This window comes from Oncorhynchus clarkii, chromosome 10 (assembly GCF_045791955.1).
Source record: "Oncorhynchus clarkii lewisi isolate Uvic-CL-2024 chromosome 10, UVic_Ocla_1.0, whole genome shotgun sequence".
Taxonomy (NCBI): domain Eukaryota; kingdom Metazoa; phylum Chordata; class Actinopteri; order Salmoniformes; family Salmonidae; genus Oncorhynchus; species Oncorhynchus clarkii.
The window spans coordinates 75,772,195-75,787,217 of record NC_092156.1 but is presented as its reverse complement, the minus strand read 5'-3'; the positions used below and the strand labels follow the sequence as shown (position 1 = coordinate 75,787,217).

General features: G+C 39.1%; 35 non-coding genes across 35 annotated transcripts; all 35 read left to right on the top strand.

Annotated features, from left to right (window-relative positions):
- Positions 1-360: 360 nt before the first annotated feature.
- Positions 361-432, top strand: trnaq-cug (transfer RNA glutamine (anticodon CUG)). The gene has a single exon. It is a non-coding gene; the product is annotated as a tRNA-Gln (tRNA).
- A 462-nt stretch (positions 433-894) lies between these two features.
- Positions 895-966, top strand: trnaq-uug (transfer RNA glutamine (anticodon UUG)). Its single transcript has one exon. It is a non-coding gene; the product is annotated as a tRNA-Gln (tRNA).
- A 115-nt stretch (positions 967-1,081) lies between these two features.
- Positions 1,082-1,153, top strand: trnaq-cug (transfer RNA glutamine (anticodon CUG)). The gene has a single exon. It is a non-coding gene; the product is annotated as a tRNA-Gln (tRNA).
- A 462-nt stretch (positions 1,154-1,615) lies between these two features.
- On the top strand, positions 1,616-1,687 carry trnaq-uug (transfer RNA glutamine (anticodon UUG)). The gene has a single exon. It is a non-coding gene; the product is annotated as a tRNA-Gln (tRNA).
- Positions 1,688-1,802: 115 nt separating this feature from the next.
- Positions 1,803-1,874, top strand: trnaq-cug (transfer RNA glutamine (anticodon CUG)). Its single transcript has one exon. It is a non-coding gene; the product is annotated as a tRNA-Gln (tRNA).
- A 462-nt stretch (positions 1,875-2,336) lies between these two features.
- Positions 2,337-2,408, top strand: trnaq-uug (transfer RNA glutamine (anticodon UUG)). Its single transcript has one exon. It is a non-coding gene; the product is annotated as a tRNA-Gln (tRNA).
- A 115-nt stretch (positions 2,409-2,523) lies between these two features.
- On the top strand, positions 2,524-2,595 carry trnaq-cug (transfer RNA glutamine (anticodon CUG)). The gene has a single exon. It is a non-coding gene; the product is annotated as a tRNA-Gln (tRNA).
- A 595-nt stretch (positions 2,596-3,190) lies between these two features.
- trnaq-uug (transfer RNA glutamine (anticodon UUG)) lies at positions 3,191-3,262 on the top strand. The gene has a single exon. It is a non-coding gene; the product is annotated as a tRNA-Gln (tRNA).
- Positions 3,263-3,607: 345 nt separating this feature from the next.
- On the top strand, positions 3,608-3,679 carry trnaq-uug (transfer RNA glutamine (anticodon UUG)). The gene has a single exon. It is a non-coding gene; the product is annotated as a tRNA-Gln (tRNA).
- Positions 3,680-4,213: 534 nt separating this feature from the next.
- trnaq-uug (transfer RNA glutamine (anticodon UUG)) lies at positions 4,214-4,285 on the top strand. Its single transcript has one exon. It is a non-coding gene; the product is annotated as a tRNA-Gln (tRNA).
- Positions 4,286-4,400: 115 nt separating this feature from the next.
- Positions 4,401-4,472, top strand: trnaq-cug (transfer RNA glutamine (anticodon CUG)). The gene has a single exon. It is a non-coding gene; the product is annotated as a tRNA-Gln (tRNA).
- Positions 4,473-5,457: 985 nt separating this feature from the next.
- Positions 5,458-5,529, top strand: trnaq-uug (transfer RNA glutamine (anticodon UUG)). The gene has a single exon. It is a non-coding gene; the product is annotated as a tRNA-Gln (tRNA).
- A 583-nt stretch (positions 5,530-6,112) lies between these two features.
- On the top strand, positions 6,113-6,184 carry trnaq-uug (transfer RNA glutamine (anticodon UUG)). Its single transcript has one exon. It is a non-coding gene; the product is annotated as a tRNA-Gln (tRNA).
- Positions 6,185-6,533: 349 nt separating this feature from the next.
- Positions 6,534-6,605, top strand: trnaq-uug (transfer RNA glutamine (anticodon UUG)). Its single transcript has one exon. It is a non-coding gene; the product is annotated as a tRNA-Gln (tRNA).
- Positions 6,606-7,188: 583 nt separating this feature from the next.
- trnaq-uug (transfer RNA glutamine (anticodon UUG)) lies at positions 7,189-7,260 on the top strand. The gene has a single exon. It is a non-coding gene; the product is annotated as a tRNA-Gln (tRNA).
- Positions 7,261-7,611: 351 nt separating this feature from the next.
- trnaq-uug (transfer RNA glutamine (anticodon UUG)) lies at positions 7,612-7,683 on the top strand. Its single transcript has one exon. It is a non-coding gene; the product is annotated as a tRNA-Gln (tRNA).
- Positions 7,684-7,798: 115 nt separating this feature from the next.
- On the top strand, positions 7,799-7,870 carry trnaq-cug (transfer RNA glutamine (anticodon CUG)). Its single transcript has one exon. It is a non-coding gene; the product is annotated as a tRNA-Gln (tRNA).
- A 467-nt stretch (positions 7,871-8,337) lies between these two features.
- On the top strand, positions 8,338-8,409 carry trnaq-uug (transfer RNA glutamine (anticodon UUG)). The gene has a single exon. It is a non-coding gene; the product is annotated as a tRNA-Gln (tRNA).
- A 779-nt stretch (positions 8,410-9,188) lies between these two features.
- trnaq-uug (transfer RNA glutamine (anticodon UUG)) lies at positions 9,189-9,260 on the top strand. Its single transcript has one exon. It is a non-coding gene; the product is annotated as a tRNA-Gln (tRNA).
- A 115-nt stretch (positions 9,261-9,375) lies between these two features.
- Positions 9,376-9,447, top strand: trnaq-cug (transfer RNA glutamine (anticodon CUG)). Its single transcript has one exon. It is a non-coding gene; the product is annotated as a tRNA-Gln (tRNA).
- Positions 9,448-9,917: 470 nt separating this feature from the next.
- Positions 9,918-9,989, top strand: trnaq-uug (transfer RNA glutamine (anticodon UUG)). Its single transcript has one exon. It is a non-coding gene; the product is annotated as a tRNA-Gln (tRNA).
- A 115-nt stretch (positions 9,990-10,104) lies between these two features.
- trnaq-cug (transfer RNA glutamine (anticodon CUG)) lies at positions 10,105-10,176 on the top strand. Its single transcript has one exon. It is a non-coding gene; the product is annotated as a tRNA-Gln (tRNA).
- Positions 10,177-10,625: 449 nt separating this feature from the next.
- trnaq-uug (transfer RNA glutamine (anticodon UUG)) lies at positions 10,626-10,697 on the top strand. Its single transcript has one exon. It is a non-coding gene; the product is annotated as a tRNA-Gln (tRNA).
- A 150-nt stretch (positions 10,698-10,847) lies between these two features.
- On the top strand, positions 10,848-10,919 carry trnaq-cug (transfer RNA glutamine (anticodon CUG)). Its single transcript has one exon. It is a non-coding gene; the product is annotated as a tRNA-Gln (tRNA).
- Positions 10,920-11,383: 464 nt separating this feature from the next.
- On the top strand, positions 11,384-11,455 carry trnaq-cug (transfer RNA glutamine (anticodon CUG)). The gene has a single exon. It is a non-coding gene; the product is annotated as a tRNA-Gln (tRNA).
- Positions 11,456-11,925: 470 nt separating this feature from the next.
- trnaq-uug (transfer RNA glutamine (anticodon UUG)) lies at positions 11,926-11,997 on the top strand. Its single transcript has one exon. It is a non-coding gene; the product is annotated as a tRNA-Gln (tRNA).
- An 81-nt stretch (positions 11,998-12,078) lies between these two features.
- On the top strand, positions 12,079-12,150 carry trnaq-uug (transfer RNA glutamine (anticodon UUG)). Its single transcript has one exon. It is a non-coding gene; the product is annotated as a tRNA-Gln (tRNA).
- Positions 12,151-12,442: 292 nt separating this feature from the next.
- On the top strand, positions 12,443-12,514 carry trnaq-uug (transfer RNA glutamine (anticodon UUG)). The gene has a single exon. It is a non-coding gene; the product is annotated as a tRNA-Gln (tRNA).
- A 151-nt stretch (positions 12,515-12,665) lies between these two features.
- Positions 12,666-12,737, top strand: trnaq-uug (transfer RNA glutamine (anticodon UUG)). The gene has a single exon. It is a non-coding gene; the product is annotated as a tRNA-Gln (tRNA).
- A 115-nt stretch (positions 12,738-12,852) lies between these two features.
- Positions 12,853-12,924, top strand: trnaq-cug (transfer RNA glutamine (anticodon CUG)). Its single transcript has one exon. It is a non-coding gene; the product is annotated as a tRNA-Gln (tRNA).
- A 469-nt stretch (positions 12,925-13,393) lies between these two features.
- On the top strand, positions 13,394-13,465 carry trnaq-uug (transfer RNA glutamine (anticodon UUG)). The gene has a single exon. It is a non-coding gene; the product is annotated as a tRNA-Gln (tRNA).
- A 115-nt stretch (positions 13,466-13,580) lies between these two features.
- On the top strand, positions 13,581-13,652 carry trnaq-cug (transfer RNA glutamine (anticodon CUG)). Its single transcript has one exon. It is a non-coding gene; the product is annotated as a tRNA-Gln (tRNA).
- Positions 13,653-14,158: 506 nt separating this feature from the next.
- trnaq-uug (transfer RNA glutamine (anticodon UUG)) lies at positions 14,159-14,230 on the top strand. Its single transcript has one exon. It is a non-coding gene; the product is annotated as a tRNA-Gln (tRNA).
- Positions 14,231-14,345: 115 nt separating this feature from the next.
- On the top strand, positions 14,346-14,417 carry trnaq-cug (transfer RNA glutamine (anticodon CUG)). Its single transcript has one exon. It is a non-coding gene; the product is annotated as a tRNA-Gln (tRNA).
- A 464-nt stretch (positions 14,418-14,881) lies between these two features.
- On the top strand, positions 14,882-14,953 carry trnaq-cug (transfer RNA glutamine (anticodon CUG)). The gene has a single exon. It is a non-coding gene; the product is annotated as a tRNA-Gln (tRNA).
- The last annotated feature ends 70 nt before the right edge of the window (positions 14,954-15,023 follow it).

Genomic DNA, 15,023 nt, shown 5'->3' with positions numbered 1-15,023 from the left:
AATCTTGGACGATCCTACCATGTCAATTAATTTGCCTCGTGGAACTCGAATATAGCTGTCCAAATATTGTTGTCAGTTGAAAGTATTTGCAACACGTGAAGGAACGACAGTCCGCTGCTGCTAATTAAACGCAGAATTATTTTTTTTTCAATTTCCATGTGGATTTAGAATATGGTTCTATGGTGTAATGGTTAGCACTCTGGACTTTGAATACAGTGATCCGAGTTCAAATCTCGGTAGAAATTTCCTATTTTTTGTGCTGAATTATTCACATGGCCAACCAATAATCTCATAATCTGCTGTTTATCCGGTGTACAAATGACATGAAAATCGGAAGTCTACAATAATTACTTTGTATAGGGTTCTATGGTGTAATGGTTAGCACTCAGGACTCTGAATCCTGCGATCTGAGTTCAAATCTCGGTAGGACCTACATTGATTTTGCAGTGACACACTCCTCCCTTGTCAACTTTAAAATAGTTGTGCGTGTAAGAAACAAGTGGGTGGGAGTCGATAAGCACTCTTGTTACGCACGAATGGCTAGCCTACGGTACATGCATACTATGAGTGCCTGGTAGTTGATACCGTTTCTGGCCAGACAATATTTGATCTGTTTTTCCGGTGAACCAAGGACAGTAAAATCTGAACCCGTCACAGAGTATTGAGTACAGGGTTCTATGCTGTAAAGGTTATCACTCTGAATCCTACAATCCGAGTTTAAATCTTGGACGATCCTACCATGTCAATTAATTTGCCTCGTGGAACTAGAATATAGCTGTCCAAATATTGTTGTCAGTTGAAAGTATTTGCAACACGTGAAGGAACGACAGTCCGCTGTTGCTAATTAAACGCAGAATTATTTTTTTTTTCAATTTCAATGTGGATTTAGAATATGGTTCTATGGTGTAATGTTTAGCACTCTGGACTTTGAATCCAGTGATCCGAGTTCAAATCTCGGTAGAACCTTCGTATTTTTTGTGCTGAATTATTCACATGGCCAACCAATAATCTCATAATCTGCTGTTTAGCCGGTGTACAAATGACATGAAAATCGGAAGTCTACAATAATTACTCTGTATAGGGTTCTATGGTGTAATGGTTAGCACTCAGGACTCTGAATCCTGCGATCTGAGTTCAAATCTCGGTAGGACCTACCTTGATTTTGCAGTGACACACTCCTCCCTTGTCAACTTTAAAATAGTTGTGAGTGAAAGAAACAAGTGGGTGGGAGTCGATAAGCACTCTGGTTACGCACGAATGGCTAGCCTACGGTAAATGCATACTATGAGTGCCTGGTAGTTGATACCGTTTCTGGCCAGACAATATTTGATCTGTTTTTCCGGTGAACCAAGGACAGTAAAATCTGAACCTGTCACAGAGTATTGAGTACAGGGTTCTATGCTGTAAAGGTTATCACTCTGAATCCTACAATCCGAGTTTAAATCTTGGACGATCCTACCATGTCAATTAATTTGCCTCGTGGAACTAGAATATAGCTGTCCAAATATTGTTGTCAGTTGAAAGTATTTGCAACACGTGAAGGAACGACAGTCCGCTGTTGCTAATTAAACGCAGAATTATTTTTTTTTTCAATTTCAATGTGGATTTAGAATATGGTTCTATGGTGTAATGTTTAGCACTCTGGACTTTGAATCCAGTGATCCGAGTTCAAATCTCGGTAGAACCTTCGTATTTTTTGTGCTGAATTATTCACATGGCCAACCAATAATCTCATAATCTGCTGTTTATCCGGTGTACAAATGACATGAAAATCGGAAGTCTACAATAATTACTCTGTATAGGGTTCTATGGTGTAATGGTTAGCACTCAGGACTCTGAATCCTGCGATCCGAGTTCAAATCTTGGTAGGACCTACCTTGATTTTGCAGTGACACACTCCTCCCTTGTCAACTTTAAAATAGTTGTGCGTGAAAGACACAAGTGGGTGGGAGTCGATAAGCACTCTTGTTACGCACAAATGGCTAGCCTACGGTAAATGCATACTATGAGTGCCTGGTAGTTGATACCGTTTCTGGCCAGACAATATTTGATCTGTTTTTCCGGTGAACCAAGGACAGTAAAATCTGAACCTGTCACAGAGTATTGAGTACAGGGTTCTATGCTGTAAAGGTTATCTCTCTGAATCCTACAATCCGAGTTTAAATCTTGGACGATCCTACCATGTCAATTAATTTGCCTCGTGGAACTAGAATATAGCTGTCCAAATATTGTTGTCAGTTGAAAGTATTTGCAACACGTGAAGGAACGACAGTCCGCTGTTGCTAATTAAACGCAGCATTATTTTTTTTTTCAATTTCCATGTGGATTTAGAATATGGTTCTATGGTGTAATGGTTAGCACTCTGGACTTTGAATCCAGTGATCCGAGTTCAAATCTCGGTAGAACCTTTCTATTTTTTGTGCTGAATTATTCACATGGCCAACCAATAATCTCATAATCTGCTGTTTATCCGGTGTACAAATGACATGAAAATCGGAAGTCTACAATAATTACTCTGTATAGGGTTCTATGGTGTAATGGTTAGCACTCAGGACTCTGAATCCTGCGATCCGAGTTCAAATCTCGGTAGGACCTACCTTGATTTTGCAGTGACACACTCCTCCCCTGTCAACTTTAAAATAGTTGTGCATGAAAGAAACAAATGGGTGGGAGTCAATAAGCACTCTTGTTACGCACGAATGGCTAGCCTACGGTAAATGCATACTATGAGTTCCTGGTAAGTTTTTTAATTGAAAACTTGCAGCCCCACAAAGAACTGAAAATGTTTCATATTTTGTTCACACTCATCACATCATTCGTGTTGGAAATATGTGGATTTCCAAGTGGATGCATGGTAGGGTAGCCCAGTTGATACCGTTTCTGGCCAGAAAATATTTTGTCTGTTTTTCCGGTGAACCAAGGACAGTAAAATCTGAACCCGTAACAGAGTATTGAGTACAGGGTTCTATGCTGTAAAGGTTATCACTCAGGACTCTGAATCCAACAATCCGAGTTTAAATCTTGGACGATCCTACCATGTCAATTCATTTGCCCCGTGGAACTTGAATATAGCTGTCCAAATATTGTTGTCAGTTGAAAGTATTTGCAACACGTGAAGGAACGACAGTCATCTGTTGCTAATTAAACACATCATTTTTTTTTTTTCAATTTCCATGTGGATTTAGAATATGGTTCTATGATGTAGTGGTTAGCACTCTGGACTTTGAATCCAGTGATCCGAGTTCAAATCTCGGTAGAACCTTCCTAGTTTTTGTGCTGAATTATTCACATGGCCAACCAATAATCTCATAATCTGCTGTTTATCCGGTGTACAAATGACAGGAAAATCGGAAGTCTGCAATAATTATTCTGTATAGGGTTCTATGTTGTAATGGTTAGCACTCAGGACTCTGAATCCTACAATCCGAGTTTAAATCTTGAACGATCCTACCATGTCAATTAATTTGCCTCGTGGAACTCGAATATAGCTGTCCAAATATTGTTGTCAGTTGAAAGTATTTGCAACACGTGAAAGAACGAGAGTCCGCTGTTGCTAATTAAAAAGCAGATTTTTTTTTTTTTCAATTTCCATGTGGATTTAGGATATGGTTCTATGGTGTAATGGTTAGCACTCTGGACTTTGAATCCAGTGATCCGAGTTCAAATCTCAGTAGAACCTTCCTATTTTTTGTGCTGAATTATTCACATGGCCAATCAATAATCTCATAATCATAATCTGCTGTTTATCCGGTGTACAAATGACAGGAAAATCAGAAGTCTACAATAATTACTCTATATAGGGTTCTATGGTGTAATGGTTAGCACTCTGGACTTTGAATCCAGTGATCCGAGTTCAACTCGGTAGAACCTTCCTATTTTTTGTGCTGAATAATTCACATGGCCAACCAATACTCTCATAATCTGCTGTTTATCCGGTGTACAAATGACATGAAAATCGGAAGTCTACAATAAATACTCTGTATAGGGTTCTATGGTGTAATGGTTAGCACTCAGGACTCTGAATCCTACAATCCGAGTTTAAATCTTGGACGATCCTACCATGTCAATTAATTTGCCTCGTGGAACTAGAATATAGCTGTCCAAATATTGTTGTCAGTTGAAAGTATTTGCAACACGTGAAGGAACGACAGTCCACTTTTGCTAATTAAACACAGATTTTTTTTTTTTCAATTTCCATTTGGATTTAGAATATGGTTCTATGGTGTAATGGTTAGCACTCTGGACTTTGAATCCAGTGATCCGAGTTAAAATCTTGGTAGAACCTTCCGATGTTTTGTGCTGAATTATTCACATGGCCAACCAATAATCTCATCATCTGCTGTTTATCTGGTGTACAAATGACAGGAAAATCGGAGGTCTACAATAATTACTCTGTATAGGGTTCTATGGTGTAATGGTTAGCACTCAGGACTCTGAATCCTGCGATCTGAGTTCAAATCTCGGTAGGGCCTACCTTCATTTTGCAGTGACACACTCCTCCCCTCTCAACTTTAAAATAGTTGTGTGTGAAAGAAACAAGTGGGTGGGAGTCAATAAGCACTCTTGTTACGCACGAATGGCTAGCCTACGGTAAATGCAGACTATGAGTCCCTGGTACGTTTTTTAATTGAAAACTTGCAGCCCCACAAAGAACTGAAAATGTTTCATATTTTGTTCACATTCATCACATCATTCGTGTTGGAAATATGTGGATTTCCAAGTGGATGGATGCATGGTAGGGTAGCCCAGTTGATACCGTTTCTGGACAGAAAATATTTTATCTGTTTTTCCGGTGAACCAAGGACAGTAAAATCTGAACCCGTCACAGAGTATTGAGTACAGGGTTCTATGCTGTAAAGGTTATCACTCAGGACTCTGAATCCGAAAATCCGAGTTTAATTTGCCTCATGGAACTAGAATATAGCTGTCCAAGTATTGTTGTCAGTTGAAAGTATTTGCAACACGTGAAGGAACGACAGTCCGCTGTTGCTAATTAAACGCAGAATTTTTTTTTTTTCAAATTCCATGTGGATTTAGGATATGGTTCTATGGTGTAATGGTTAGCACTCTGGACTTTGAATCCAGTGATATGAGTTAAAATCTTGGTAGAACCTTCCGATTTTTTGTGCTGAATTATTCACATGGCCAACCAATAATCTCATAATCTGCTGTTTATCTGGTGTACAAATGACAGGAAAATCGGAAGTCTACAATAATTACTCTGTATAGGGTTCTATGGTGTAATGGTTAGCACTCAGGACTCTGAATCCTACAATCCGAGTTTAAATCTTGGACGATCCTACCATGTCAATTAATTTGCCTCGTGGAACTAGAATATAGCTGTCCAAATATTGTTGTCAGTTGAAAGTATTTGCAACACGTGAAGGAACGACAGTCCACTTTTGCTAATTAAACACAGATTTTTTTTTTTTCAATTTCCATGTGGATTTAGAATATGGTTCTATGGTGTAATGGTTAGCACTCTGGACTTTGAATCCTGCGATCCGAGTTCAAATCTCGGTAGGACCAACCTTTATTTTGCAGTGACACACTCCTCCCCTGTCAACTTTAAAATAGTTGTGCGTGAAAGAAACAAATGGGTGGGAGTCAATAAGCACTCTTGTTACGCACAAACGGTAAATACATACTATGAGTTCCTGGTTTGTTTTTTACTTGAAAACTTGCAGACCCACAAAGAACTGAAAATGTTTCATATTTTGTTCACACTCATCACATCATTCGTGTTGGAAATATGTGGATTTCCAAGTGGATGCATGGTAGGGTCGCCCAGTTGATACCGTTTCTGGCCAGAAAATATTTTATCTGTTTTTCCCGTGAACCAAGGACAGTAAAATCTGAACCCGTCACAGAGTATTGAGTACAGGGTTCTATGCTGTAAAGGTTATCACTCAGGACTCTGAATCCTACAATCCGAGTTTAAATCTTGGACGATCCTACCATGTCAATTAATTTGCCTCGTGGAACTCGAATATAGCTGTCCAAATATTGTTGTCAGTTGAAAGTATTTGCAACACGTGAAGGAACGACAGTCCGCTGTTGCTAATTAAACGCATAATTTTTTTTTTTCAATTTCCATGTGGATTTAGAATATGGTTCTATGGTGTAATGGTTAGCACTCTGGACTTTGAATCCAGTGATCCGAGTTCAAATCTCGGTAGAACCTTCCTATTTTTTGTGCTGAATTATTCACATGGCCAATCAATAATCTCATGATCATAATCTGCTGTTTATCCGGTGTACAAATGACAGGAAAATCAGAAGTCTACAATAATTACTCTGTATAGGGTTCTATGTTGTAATGGTTAGCACTCAGGACTCTGAATCCTACAATCCGAGTTTAAATCTTGAACGATCCTACCATGTCAATTAATTTGCCTCGTGGAACTAGAATATAGCTGTCCAAATATTGTTGTCAGTTGAAAGTATTTGCAACACGTGAAGGAACGACAGTCCACTTTTGCTAATTAAACACAGATTTTTTTTTTTTCAATTTCCATGTGGATTTAGAATATGGTTCTATGGTGTAATGGTTAGCACTCTGGACTTTGAATCCTGCGATCCGAGTTCAAATCTCGGTAGGACCAACCTTTATTTTGCAGTGACACACTCCTCCCCTGTCAACTTTAAAATAGTTGTGCGTGAAAGAAACAAATGGGTGGGAGTCAATAAGCACTCTTGTTACGCACAAACGGTAAATACATACTATGAGTTCCTGGTTTGTTTTTTACTTGAAAACTTGCAGACCCACAAAGAACTGAAAATGTTTCATATTTTGTTCACACTCATCACATCATTCGTGTTGGAAATATGTGGATTTCCAAGTGGATGCATGGTAGGGTCGCCCAGTTGATACCGTTTCTGGCCAGAAAATATTTTATCTGTTTTTCCCGTGAACCAAGGACAGTAAAATCTGAACCCGTCACAGAGTATTGAGTACAGGGTTCTATGCTGTAAAGGTTATCACTCAGGACTCTGAATCCTACAATCCGAGTTTAAATCTTGGACGATCCTACCATGTCAATTAATTTGCCTCGTGGAACTCGAATATAGCTGTCCAAATATTGTTGTCAGTTGAAAGTATTTGCAACACGTGAAGGAACGACAGTCCGCTGTTGCTAATTAAACGCATATTTTTTTTTTTTCAATTTCCATGTGGATGTAGAATATGGTTCTATGGTGTAATGGTTAGCACTCTGGACTTTGAATCCAGTGATCCGAGTTCAAATCTCGGTAGAACCTTCCTATTTTTTGTGCTGAATTATTCACATGGCCAATCAATAATCTCATAATCATAATCTGCTGTTTATCCGGTGTACAAATGACAGGAAAATCAGAAGTCTACAATAATTACTCTGTATAGGGTTCTATGTTGTAATGGTTAGCACTCAGGACTCTGAATCCTACAATCCGAGTTTAAATCTTGAACGATCCTACCATGTCAATTAATTTGCCTCGTGGAACTCGAATATAGCTGTCCAAATATTGTTGTCAGTTGAAAGTATTTGCAACACGTGAAAGAACGACAGTCCGCTGTTGCTAATTAAAAAGCAGATTTTTTTTTTTTTCAATTTCCATGTGGATTTAGGATATGGTTCTATGGTGTAATGGTTAGCACTCTGGACTTTGAATCCAGTGATCTGAGTTCAAATCTCAGTAGAACCTTCCTATTTTTTGTGCTGAATTATTCACATGGCCAACCAATAATCTCATAATCTGTTGTTTATCCGGTGTACAAATGACATGAAAATCGGAAGTCTACAACAAATACTCTGTATAGGGTTCTATGGTGTAATGGTTAGCACTCAGGACTCTGAATCCTGCGATCCGAGTTCAAATCTCGGTAGGACCTACTTTGATTTTGCAGTGACACACTCCTCCCCTGGCAACTTTAAAATAGTTGTGCGTGAAAGAAACAAGTGGGTGGGAGTCGATAAGCACTCTTGTTAAGTAACGAATGGCTAGCCTACGTTAAATGCATACTATGAGTGCCTGGTAGTTGATACCGTTTCTGGCCAGACAATATTTGATCTGTTTTTCCGGTGAACCAAGGACAGTAAAATCTGAACCCGTCACAGAGTATTGAGTACAGGGTTCTATGCTGTAAAGGTTATCACTCAGGACTCTGAATCCGAAAATCCGAGTTTAAATCTTGGACGATCCTACCATGTCAATTAATTTGCCTCGTGGAACTAGAATATAGCTGTCCAAATATTGTTGTCAGTTGAAAGTATTTGCAACACGTGAAGGAACGACAGTCCACTGTTGCTAATTAAACACAGATTTTTTTTTTTCAATTTCCATGTGGATTTAGAATATGGTTCTATGGTGTAATGGTTAGCACTCTGGACTTTGAATCCAGTGATCCGAGTTCAAATCTCGGTAGAACCTTCCTATTTTTTGTGCTGAATTATTCACATGGCCAAACAATAATCTCATAATCTGCTGTTTATCCGGTGTACAAATGACATGAAAATCGGAAGTCTACAAAATTACTCTGTATAGGGTTCTATGGTGTAATGGTTAGCACTCTGGACTTTGAATCCAGTGATCCGAGTTCAACTCGGTAGGACCTACCTTGATTTTGCAGTGACACACTCCTCCCCTGTCAACTTTAAAATAGTCGTGTGTGAAAGAAACAAATGGGTTGGAGTCAATAAGCACTCTTGTTACGCACGAATGGCTAGCCTACGTTAAATGCATACTATGAGTTCCTGGTAAGTTTCTTAATTGAAAACTTGCAGCCCCACAAAGAACTGAAAATGTTTCATATTTTGTTCACACTCATCACATCATTCGTGTTGGAAATATGTGGATTTCCAAGTGGATGCATGGTAGGGTAGCCCAGTTGATACCATTTCTGGCCAGAAAATATTTTATCTGTTTTTCCCGTGAACCAAGGACAGTAAAATCTGAACCCGTCACAGAGTATTGAGTACAGGGTTCTATGCTGTAAAGGTTATCACTCAGGACTCTGAATCCTACAATCCGAGTTTAAATCTTGGACGATCCTACCATGTCAATTAATTTGCCTCATGGAACTCGAATATAGCTGTCCAAATATTGTTGTCAGTTGAAAGTATTTGCAACACGTGAAGGAACGACAGTCCGCTGTTGCTAATTAAACGCAGAATTATTTTTTTTTCAATTTCCATGTGGATTTAGAATATGGTTCTATGGTGTAATGGTTAGCACTCTGGACTTTGAATCCAGTGATCCGAGTTCAAATCTCGGTAGAACCTTCCTATTTTTTGTGCTGAATTATTCACATGGCCAACCAATAATCTCATAATCTGCTGTTTATCCGGTGTACAAATGACATGAAAATCGGAAGTCTACAACAAATACTCTGTATAGGGTTCTATGGTGTAATGGTTAGCACTCAGGACTCTGAATCCTGCGATCCGAGTTCAAATCTCGGTAGGACCTACTTTGATTTTGCAGTGACACACTCCTCCCCTGTCAACTTTAAAATAGTTGTGCGTGAAAGAAACAAGTGGGTGGGAGTCGATAAGCACTCTTGTTAAGTAACGAATGGCTAGCCTACGGTAAATGCATACTATGAGTGCCTGGTAGTTGATACCGTTTCTGGCCAGACAATATTTGATCTGTTTTTCCGGTGAACCAAGGACAGTAAAATCTGAACCCGTCACAGAGTATTGAGTACAGGGTTCTATGCTGTAAAGGTTATCACTCAGGACTCTGAATCCGAAAATCCGAGTTTAAATCTTGGACGATCCTACCATGTCAATTAATTTGCCTCGTGGAACTAGAATATAGCTGTCCAAATATTGTTGTCAGTTGAAAGTATTTGCAACACGTGAAGGAACGACAGTCCACTGTTGCTAATTAAACACAGATTTTTTTTTTTCTTCAATTTCCATGTGGATTTAGAATATGGTTCTATGGTGTAATGGTTAGCACTCTGGACTTTGAATCCAGTGATCCGAGTTCAAATCTCGGTAGAACCTTCCTATTTTTTGTGCTGAATTATTCACATGGCCAAACAATAATCTCATAATCTGCTGTTTATCCGGTGTACAAATGACAGGAAAATTGGAAGTCTACAATAATTGCTCTGTTTAGGGTTCTATGGTGTATTGGTTAGCACTCAGGACTCTGAATCCTGCGATCTGAGTTCAAATCTCGGTAGGACCTACTTTGATTTTGCAGTGACACACTCCTCCCCTGTCAACTTTAAAATAGTTGTGCGTGAAAGAAACAAGTGGGTGGGAGTCGATAAGCACTCTTGTTAAGTAACGAATGGCTAGCCTACGGTAAATGCATACTATGAGTGCCTGGTAGTTGATACCGTTTCTGGCCAGACAATATTTGATCTGTTTTTCCGGTGAACCCGTCACAGAGTATTGAGTACAGGGTTCTATGCTGTAAAGGTTATCACTCAGGACTCTGAATCCTACAATCCGAGTTTAAATCTTGGACGATCCTACCATGTCAATTAATTTGCCTCGTGGAACTAGAATATAGCTGTCCAAATATTGTTGTCAGTTGAAAGTATTTGCAACACGTGAAGGAACGACAGTCCACTGTTGCTAATTAAACACAGATTTTTTTTTTTCTTCAATTTCCATGTGGATTTAGAATATGGTTCTATGGTGTAATGGTTAGCACTCTGGACTTTGAATCCAGTGATCCGAGTTCAAATCTCGGTAGAACCTTCCTATTTTTTGTGCTGAATTATTCACATGGCCAAACAATAATCAAATATTGTTGTCATAATCTGCTGTTTATTTCCTATGGTGTAATGGTGTACAAATGACAGGAAAATCACATGGAATCTGCTGTCCTACAATAATTGCTCTGTTTAGGGTTCTATGGTGTATTGGTTAGCACTCAGGACTCTGAATCCTGCGATCCGAGTTCAAATCTCGGTAGGACCTACTTTGATTTTGCAGTGACACACTCCTCCCCTGTCAACTTTAAAATAGTTGTGCGTGAAAGAAACAAGTGGGTGGGAGTCGATAAGCACTCTTGTTAAGTAACGAATGGCTAGCCTACGGTAAATGCATACTATGAGTGCCTGGTAGTTGATACCGTTTCTGGCCAGACAATATTTGATCTGTTTTTCCGGTGAACCAAGGACAGTAAAATCTGAACCCGTCACAGAGTATTGAGTACAGGGTTCTATGCTGTAAAGGTTATCACTCAGGACTCTGAATCCGAAAATCCGAGTTTAAATCTTGGACGATCCTACCATGTCAATTAATTTGCCTCGTGGAACTAGAATATAGCTATTTTTTGTGCTGAATTATTCACATGGCCAAACAATAATCTCATAATCTGCTGTTTATCCGGTGTACAAATGACATGAAAATCGGAAGTCTACAATAATTACTCTGTATAGGGTTCTATGGTGTAATGGTTAGCACTCAGGACTCTGAATCTTGTGATCCGAGTTCAAATCTCGGTAGGACCTACCCTGATTTTGCAGTGACACACTCCTCCCTTGTCAACTTTAAAATAGTTGTGCGTGAAAGAAACAAGTGGGTGGGAGTCGATAAGCACTCTTGTTACGCACGAATGGCTAGCCTACGGTAAATGCATACTATGAGTGCCTGGTAGTTGATACCGTTTCTGGCCAGACAATATTTGATCTGTTTTTCCGGTGAACCAAGGACAGTAAAATCTGAACCCGTCACAGAGTATTGAGTACAGGGTTCTATGCTGTAAAGGATATCACTCAGGACTCTGAATCCTACAATCCGAGTTTAAATCTTGGACGATCCTACCATGTCAATTAATTTGCCTCGTGGAACTCGAATATAGCTGTCCAAATATTGTTGTCAGTTGAAAGTATTTGCAACACGTGAAGGAACGACAGTCCACTGTTGCTAATTAAACACAGATTTTTTTTTTTTCTTCAATTTCCATGTGGATTTAGAATATGGTTCTATGGTGTAATGGTTAGGACTCTGGACTTTGAATCCAGTGATCCGAGTTCAAATCTCGGTAGAACCTTCCTATTTTTTCCTAACCTTCCTATAAGTCTACAATAATTGCTCTGTATAGATCCACAATTTCCATGTGGATTTAGAATATGGTTCTATGGTGTAATGGTTAGCACTCTGGACTTTGAATCCAGTGATCCGAGTTCAAATCTCGGTAGAACCTTCTTATTTTTTGTGCTGAATTATTCACATGGCCAAACAATAATCTCATAATCTGTTTATCACTCAGGACTCTGAATCCGAAAATCCGAGTTTAAATCTTGGACGATCCTACCATGTCAATTAATTTGCCTCGTGGAACTAGAAAATAGCTGTCCAAATATTGTTGTCAGTTGAAAGTATTTGCAACACGTGAAGGAATCTCGGTAGAACCTTCCTATTTTTTCCTAACCTTCCTATAAGTCTACAATAATTGCTCTGTATAGATCCACAATTTCCATGTGGATTTAGAATATGGTTCTATGGTGTAATGGTTAGCACTCTGGACTTTGAATCCAGTGATCCGAGTTCAAATCTCGGTAGAACCTTCATATTTTTTGTGCTGAATTATTCACATGGCCAAACAATAATCTCATAATCTGTTTATCACTCGACAGTCCACTGTTGCTAATTAAACACAGATTAAACACAGATAAAAACCAAGTTTTTTTTTTCAATTTCCATGTGGATTTAGAATATGGTTCTATGGTGTAATGGTTAGCACTCTGGACTTTGAATCCTGTGATCCGAGTTCAAATCTCGGTAGAACCTTCCTATTTTTTGTGCTGAATTATTCACATGGCCAAACAATAATCTCATAATCTGCTGTTTATCCGGTGTACAAATGACATGAAAATCGGAAGTCTACAATAATTACTCTGTATAGGGTTCTATGGTGTAATGGTTAGCACTCAGGACTCTGAATTTTGTGATCCGAGTTCAAATCTCGGTAGGACCTACCTTGATTTTGCAGTGACACACTCCTCCCTTGTCAACTTTAAAATAGTTGTGCGTGAAAGAAACAAGTGGGTGGGAGTCGATAAGCACTCTTGTTACGCACGAATGGCTAGCCTTCGGTAAATGCATACTATGAGTGCCTGGTAGTTGATACCGTTTCTGGCCTGACAATATTTGATCTGTTTTTCCGGTGAACCAAGGACAGTAAAATCTGAACCCGTCACAGAGTATTGAGTACAGGGTTCTATGCTGTAAAGGTTATCACTCAGGACTCTGAATCCGAAAATCCGAGTTTAAATCTTGGACGATCCTACCATGTCAATTAATTTGCCTCGTGGAACTAGAATATAGCTGTCCAAATATTGTTGTCAGTTGAAAGTATTTGCAACACGTGAAGGAACGACAGTCCACTGTTGCTAATTAAACACAGATTTTTTTTTTTCTTCAATTTCCATGTGGATTTAGAATATGGTTCTATGGTGTAATGGTTAGCACTCTGGACTTTGAATCCAGTGATCCGAGTTCAAATCTCGGTAGAACCTTCCTATTTTTTGTGCTGAATTATTCACATGGCCAAACAATAATCTCATAATCTGCTGTTTATCCGGTGTACAAATGACAGGAAAATTGGAAGTCTACAATAATTGCTCTGTTTAGGGTTCTATGGTGTATTGGTTAGCACTCAGGACTCTGAATCCTGCGATCTGAGTTCAAATCTCGGTAGGACCTACTTTGATTTTGCAGTGACACACTCCTCCCCTGTCAACTTTAAAATAGTTGTGCGTGAAAGAAACAAGTGGGTGGGAGTCGATAAGCACTCTTGTTAAGTAACGAATGGCTAGCCTACGGTAAATGCATACTATGAGTGCCTGGTAGTTGATACCGTTTCTGGCCAGACAATATTTGATCTGTTTTTCCGGTGAACCAAGGACAGTAAAATCTGAACCCGTCACAGAGTATTGAGTACAGGGTTCTATGCTGTAAAGGTTATCACTCAGGACTCTGAATCCTACAATCCGAGTTTAAATCTTGGACGATCCTACCATGTCAATTAATTTGCCTCGTGGAACTAGAATATAGCTGTCCAAATATTGTTGTCAGTTGAAAGTATTTGCAACACGTGAAGGAACGACAGTCCACTGTTGCTAATTAAACACAATTTTTTTTTTCTTCAATTTCCATGTGGATTTAGAATATTTTTTTTTTTCTTCAATTTCCATGTGGATTTAGAATATGGTTCTATGGTGTAATGGTTAGCACTCTGGACTTTGAATCCAGTGATCCGAGTTCAAATCTCGGTAGAACCTTCCTATTTTTTGTGCTGAATTATTCACATGGCCAAACAATAATCTCATAATCTGCTGTTTATCCGGTGTACAAATGACAGGAAAATTGGAAGTCTACAATAATTGCTCTGTTTAGGGTTCTATGGTGTATTGGTTAGCACTCAGGACTCTGAATCCTGCGATCCGAGTTCAAATCTCGGTAGGACCTACTTTGATTTTGCAGTGACACACTCCTCCCCTGTCAACTTTAAAATAGTTGTGCGTGAAAGAAACAAGTGGGTGGGAGTCGATAAGCACTCTTGTTAAGTAACGAATGGCTAGCCTACGGTAAATGCATACTATGAGTGCCTGGTAGTTGATACCGTTTCTGGCCAGACAATATTTGATCTGTTTTTCCGGTGAACCAAGGACAGTAAAATCTGAACCCGTCACAGAGTATTGAGTACAGGGTTCTATGCTGTAAAGGTTATCACTCAGGACTCTGAATCCGAAAATCCGAGTTTAAATCTTGGACGATCCTACCATGTCAATTAATTTGCCTCGTGGAACTAGAATATAGCTATTTTTTGTGCTGAATTATTCACATGGCCAAACAATAATCTCATAATCTGCTGTTTATCCGGTGTACAAATGACATGAAAATCGGAAGTCTACAATAATTACTCTGTATAGGGTTCTATGGTGTAATGGTTAGCACTCAGGACTCTGAATCTTGTGATCCGAGTTCAAATCTCGGTAGGACCTACCCTGATTTTGCAGTGACACACTCCTCCCTTGTCAACTTTAAAATAGTTGTGCGTGAAAGAAACAAGTG